The following is a 7,437-nucleotide window of genomic DNA, read 5'->3' as shown; positions in this document are numbered from 1 at the left end:
GACGCTAGTCTATTTCTAGATGCTGGTCTATTTCTAGTGGCGAGTCCCGCGTGAGACTCAGACAGTGTGTGGGTGTGGAGAAGGCCTGTGGGGCAGCTTTCACTGCTTAAGTATATTACTGTGAGGGTGTTTGTGTGTCTTTGACAGTGTAATGTTGTTAGTGTGTCGTTGTTTGTAGCGTCGTGAGTGTGTCGTTGCTATAATGTCGTTGGTGGTGTGTTATTGCTGATGTGTCACTGATTTCAGTGTTAAGACTTGGTAATTTGGAGACGTAGCCCCATGGAATTGAGTAATTGGTAGACCTAGTCTCCAGGAATTTGGTAATCTGGCAACAACACAAATCCACTAATAATAAGCATGTGAGAACGACCATCTCATTCGCAATCATAACCCCCTCCCCACACATTCCACCAGTATTACCACCTCCACCTGTACCCCCCCTCCCTTCCACACACATTCCACCAGCATTACCACCTCCACCCGTATCCTTTCCTATGCATTCCAAAAGTGTTATCACTTTCATCTGAATCACTGCCAATACATCACAAGATAATTAACCCATAATATAAATGACATAAATGTTATCACAAAATATGATATATTATATATCGTCAGCAATACACGAGAAAATGGTACATGTATAGGCTTCAGTGTTACCACATATATATATTATCTTCAATGTATCCCCAGAATTTCCTTTGGTTCTCAGAATATGATCCTGCACTAATTTTGTTCATCAAATCTAAGTTCTGTACACCAATCTATCATCCTTTGTTTTTAATTTAATTTTTCTTAATTTAAACACAGAAGTGATGAAACAGTTCCAAAGTTGTTGTCCAGGATCTATTCTTAAATTCTACATGCATTTATTTACGCTTAATTCTACAAATCTAGCAGGTATCCCACCCCAACACAGGGCCTTTTGCAGCCCATTAATCAGGGTCTCTGGCACCCCACCCTAATCAGGACCTCTGGCACTCTCAACACAGTGCCACCTGCACTAGCCTTGAGGGGACCTCTTTAATCCTAAGTATAGCTTCTTGTTTCCGAAGACTGTCCAACATTTTGTGCGCTTTATAGACGTCAGCAAAATGTATTCCACTACTGAGCCTGGGGAGGGTTACTGACGCATTTCTGAATAATGTATAATTTGACGGTGATGCTGATGCTTGGCTGAAGAGCATCAGCATCCCGCGATATCAATGCTAGTGCTTACAGGAGAAAAATCCTACCTCTCATCTATATGTAAATTGATATGCACAGTGAAATGCTTTACAGCAGTTGATAAACGTATTTTGAAGCAATGCCCTGGTTCTGTTGCCTGAGTATTTAGTCTGGGATGGAGCTACTGGTGAGGCTTTTGCTACTACTGCAACCTATACTGTCTACTACTTCTACTACTACTTCTACTCTTCTACAACTACTACTATTACTGTTTGAGTATCTGCGAACACTCAACGCTTAGGTTCGAACTCTCATCAAAACTCCTGTGGATATGTTCTTTGATATATCACGTTAATGAGATTTATCTGTGTACTACTATTACTACTACTACTACTAATAATAATAATTTATTTTTAAGGTCTCCGTGGCGCCGTGGTAACACACTCGCCTTGTTCTACAAGGCGTTACAACTATACAGCACTGGGAAGGGGGCAGGATAAGGATTTGTGATAGGTCAGGGGCAGGAACGGTGCTCAATCACTTGGGCGGTGATTATATATATATATATATATATATATATATATATATATATATATATATATATATATATATATATATATATATATATATATATATATATATATTATATATATATATATAATATATATATAATATATATATATATATATATATTTATATATATATATATATATATATAATATATATAAATATATATAAATATATATATATATATATAATATATATATATATATATATATATTATATATATATATATATATATATATATATATATATATATATATAATATAAAATCTGCACGAGGGAGGAAGGCACAGGAATCTGCTCTTCTACTATTTTAAATGTGCGCATCATAGCAGGAAGATAAGAACATTGGTGTCATAGAAGGTCCCGCACGGGTGAAGGACCAGGAGGAACTCCCCGGGAGAATGTCCTCTGGGCCTCACGCAGGGCGATAAATTACGCCATTTGTGTTGGAAGGTTCATATAAATTAAACATTTGAATCCCAAGGTCATAGAGATGAGAGAATTGGGATTAATGCCAGAATTAATTACTTGTCGAGGGAGATCCTTGCTGTTTCATCCAATCTCTTTCTTCCATGGCCAAGGTAAATAATTGTATACAAGTCTGAGATGGAATTACTTGACAAACAAGGTATTTTAATGAGAAAATATTACGCTATTGTGATATCATTGTGCAAGATATCCTTGACATCTTCGCAAAGTTAAATGGGATTGCGGTCTGAGGCATAATGAACTTTCTCAAGGATAGGAAGTTTGCTTATAGGGCCCTCCCTTTCCATAGATTAGCTGCTGACCCCCCTCCCCCTCCCCTTTATGCTAACTACGGACCACCCACACCAAGGCTAACTACTGACCCTTTCGCTCCCTTAGGCTAGCTAATAACCCCCTATACCTTAGGCTAGCTATTGATTCCTCCACCCCTCCACCCCAAAAAAAAATCCATAGGCTACTGACCCCTTCCTAGAATGCAACGCCACAAAAGTTGTCTAACTAGCAGGAGCCTTGTTGCTGGCATGTAAACACAGGCACCACTTGGGTAACTGTCCCTGAGAAACCTGTAAACTGCTTCATTAGAAATATTCCCTACCTTGTGTGACCAACTCCATCTCTCTCGGATGTCGAGGACACAAGCTAATACAGAAATTGAATTCATCTGGAGATATATACTAAATGTTCCTTTCACCGAACCACTTGGGCTGGACGGAAGAGCGACGGTCTGGCTTCATGCAGGTCGGCGTTCAATCTCCGACCGTCCATAATTGGTTGGACACCATTCCTTCCCTCCCATCCCATCCCAAATCCTTATCCTAACCACATCCAAGTGCTATCTAGTTGTAATGGCTTGGCGTTTTTCCTAGAAAATTCTCTCTCTCTCTCTCTCTCTCTCTCTCTCTCTCTCTCTCTCTCTCTCTCTCTCTCTCTCTCTCTCTCTCTCTCTCTCTCTCTTCCTCCCTCCCTTCCCCTCTCTTTGAAAATCTTGTATAGAAAACAGTGTTTGCCGACATTTTCCTACGAGAACCAATCTGGGCAGCGGACCTGTGTAAGTTGTGCGGATACGATATTAAATTCTCCGTCCAAGAAACTCGGGAAGAAGTACATTATGCGGGTAATAATGTTCCTGCTCTTTCTCATACGATAGAGGGAAGTGGGGCAGATGGTTCACCACACTCCAGGCTCTATAATCTACCTTTTCAGAAAATTATATTGATTTTTGTAGTCCGTAGCCATTAAAGTCCATATAGTCATAAGCCAAAATAAAAAGCTTTCCTTCACGTTTGTGAGTAAATTATATATACGTTTTAGGTTTTTTATGGAAAAGGAGCTGTCTTGTTTGAGGGAAAAGCCCTTTTGTAGTTTTTTTATATTCTTATCTTTCTAGAGTTAAATCCACATCCTCATCCACGACTGTAAAGAGAGTTAATACTATTTTCCATAGAGGGGAACAATTCAGAGAGAAAACACCAGGACACCGCCCTCCATTGGTTATTTCATCTCCCACAATGATTATCTATCACATTAAGCGTCTTTCCCGCTCGATAATGTGTTCGTTAATAATTCCCTTCTCTGGTTACTGATGTATTACTGCAGGAAAGTTTAAAACATAGTGATTTGTTACGTTTTCCAGCGGGTATTTGCCTCACAAAACCATCTCCCACTTCCACGAACGGATTAATCGTAGTTCCAGCAAAATTTAGAGATCCTAAAAAATATTATAAATTTAAGATCATTCCTCACATTCTCAAAGACAAATTCTTCTGTGTAGCTCCTGATTATATCGTCTAATGGTGAGGTAGTAGGAGACATGAATGGAGGACATACATGAGGTATTAATGGGATCCTATAAAATAGGGTCCTATATAATGGGGTAGTAAATTGAGAGTGGGACATGTTGGCAGTTTATGTTCATTTGGTTGCTTCCGTTCCTGTTACAGGGTCATTCGGTCTTGCTTTTGACCCCGGGCCAATACCTAGGTAAAGACTTAGGATAAGACAGAGGGAAGGAATGGTCCCAATCCAATTAGACGGTCGAGGATTGAACGCCGACATTCTTAAACTGAGGTCTTCGCCTGACTTTCCAGTCGAAGTGGTTGGGATTCCGGCTAAGAAAACTTCACCTACATAGGATGGTATCGTCCATACTGTCAAAAACGCCTTGATACTTAAGTTGCAAGAACCATTATGAGGTAATCTTCCTTGAGTACATGAACCTCTTCAAGAGTAATGATTCAAATAGCAAACCAGAATTGCAATTCCACTGCTGGAGATGTCTGCAGACTCTGCAAACGGGGTCTGTGTGTGTCCATCTCACTGAAGTCGTCTGTCACATCTCTGCTTTCAGAAGATATTGCAATATTCACGCATTTACACGAAATGACTTAAATTTCCCAGAGGGATAAGACAGAATTTTGATTTGTATCCAATCAGGAAGCAAAACAGCATGTTACAATTGACTTGAGTTTTAACGTTTGTCGTGGTAGAATTCTACATATATAGTCCTATCACTCTCCCGAGGCTGGAGTTTCTTCTCCAGGGCGAAAAGCCTTGGTAGGTCTATATGGAGGAGAACTGTTACCCATGCAGCAAGTCACCCCTCCCTCCCCCTCTCCACGTTGCGGAAATTGTCTAATGGAAAGTCAACAGCGAACTGCCTGAGGGGCTCCATCTCTGGATTTTTCGTTGACCAATCCACACACTAAAAAATGAAGGGACGACGACGTTTCGGTCCGTCCTGGACCATTCTCAGAGCGACTGTAACATATTCGACTTGAAAGTTGTCGATTATTGTGACTCATCGCCTGCATCCGGATTTTTCCTCGAGGGTGACTCTGAAGCTCGTCCCAAAAGTGGGCGTGGCCGCGAGGCAGCGGAGGTTTGAGATCAAGGTTTTCCCTCTCCCTAGATGAGCTGCCTTCCCAGGCTGTCGAGTCCCATCTACCCGGAGCGGCTGATTGAAGGGCGCCAGAGGCACGAGGACGAGGACCTGCAGGCCCGCTCCTGGTACTACACCTGCATCAGGCTGGTGGCCACGCTGAGGGCCCCGCAGGACCTACCGGGAGAGGACTGGGAGTCCCCCGTGGGCTACTACACACACCACACAATTCAAATATTATAATTATAATATCATCATTATTATTATAATATTAATATTGTAATAATATATAATAATTATATACTAACAATAATATATAAAATAAATTATTATATTAAAATAATATGTTATTACAATATCAATATAATAATAATACAAATAATAATAATAATAATAATTGAGTTGTGTGTTGCTGTGTGTGGTAGTCCGCCGGTCCTGCGCGGCCCTCAGCGAGTCCACCAGTCTGCTGCAGGATGTATGAGCATATGAATTATTTATCGGCGAATCTGTACTCAGTGTAAGACTCTGAGTCTGTTAGTTCTAGCCTGTGAGTCTGTTATTGCTCAACCATTCACCTCCACTCCCCACTCCTCCCTCGTCCCATTTTCCCCTACTACGCCCAACACTAGACTGACCCCAACATCGCTACAGGTCCCCTCCCCCAACCGCTTCCTCCACCTCGCTCCACCTCAGCACAGACGTTAACAAATGACTGCTCGACCTGGCTTCACCACGAGTCTTCAGCGAGAGACAAATGAAAACACTTCACGGCAAATGTTCCTAAGTCATTCTTCCTTGATACACGTAATTGGCTCATTAAATTTACTCGGATGACGACGTCAGCATGACAAAGTTCTCTAGTGGGGAGCTTGTTGGTGATAGAGAAGGTAAGGTGAATTGTAATGGATTAAAGTTTATATATACATACATATATATATATAACTTTAGAACACTTTCCCACCAGGAGACTCGAACCCTAGCCAGCATAGAAGCCTTCCAGCAACTGGCATAACAGGTACGCCTTAACCCTCTCCACCACACGCCTCTGTTACCAAACAAGGCGTACCTGTTATGCCAGTTGCTGGAAGGCTTCTGTGCTGGCTAGGGTTCGAGTCTCCTGGTGGGAAAGTGTTCTAAAGTTGTATACTTAACTCTCGTGTTTAGGAGAGTTGTGCCATATATATATATATATATATATATATATATATATATATATATATATATATATATATATATATATATATATATATATATATATATATATATATATATATATATATATATATATATATATATATATATATATATATATATATGTTGTTAAATATGACCGAAAAAGTAAGATTAATAATTCTAACACGAATTTTCTCAATATTTGTTATGTTTCTTTTTACTGTTGATGGTAATTGAAAAATCAATTCTCCAAAATTCATTTTTATTTCTAGTCTGACGCGACGCTTGAACGCGTTTCGTAATAACTTATTACATTTTCAAAGACTTTAGTTTACACATACACAACTGTAACCTGAAAACACTAAACAGAGTTTTACTTATGCTAACATTAAACAGCTTGTCTTATATACTCGCATTTGAGTGAGGTGAATATGTTGCGATCTATCATCCTAAATCTAAGATTCTTCTTCTTATGCTGCATCTCTAAGAATTTATCTTCCCTCTCGTGTACTAACATAAAAACGTCGAATTTAACTGATCTTTCCACCCGGAGGCTGCTCATCTTTCTCACCATCCTCTCTGAAGGCTTACATTTTCGTCCCATTTTCCATCGTGTTTTAACTGTAATCTTACCCCCTAACCTGCGGGTACCGCTGTTTGATAGTCCTTACCCAACCCTGAAGCTAGGCCCAGTCTTTATCAGTCTTTATCGCCAGGTTCTCCATTGTTCACTGACTTATACATGTCGCCCGACACCCTCACCTGTCACCACATCCACCAGCACCAGTCACCACTGCTCGCCTCAACACCCTCACCTGTCACCACACCCTCCAGCACCAGTCACCACTGCTCGCCTCAACACCCTCACCTGTCACCACACCCTCCAGCACCAGTCACCACTGCTCGCCTCAACACCCTCACTTGTCACCACACCCTCCAGCAGCAGTAACCTCTGCTCTCCTCAACACCCTCACCTGTCACCACACCCTCCAGCAGCAGTAACCTCTGCTCACCTCAACACCCTCACTACTCTCCAATATTTAGGACGAGTCCTGCGTCAATCACCATAACTGATTGACCATATTTTTTTAAATTTGTCCATTGTGCTTCATTACGTGTCTCTGGGAACAAGTTTACATCTGTTTATATTTATAAGCTTATAACAA

Source organism: Procambarus clarkii, chromosome 89, assembly GCF_040958095.1.
Source record: "Procambarus clarkii isolate CNS0578487 chromosome 89, FALCON_Pclarkii_2.0, whole genome shotgun sequence".
NCBI classification, from domain to species: Eukaryota; Metazoa; Arthropoda; class Malacostraca; order Decapoda; family Cambaridae; genus Procambarus; species Procambarus clarkii.
This window is presented reverse-complemented; position numbering follows the sequence as displayed.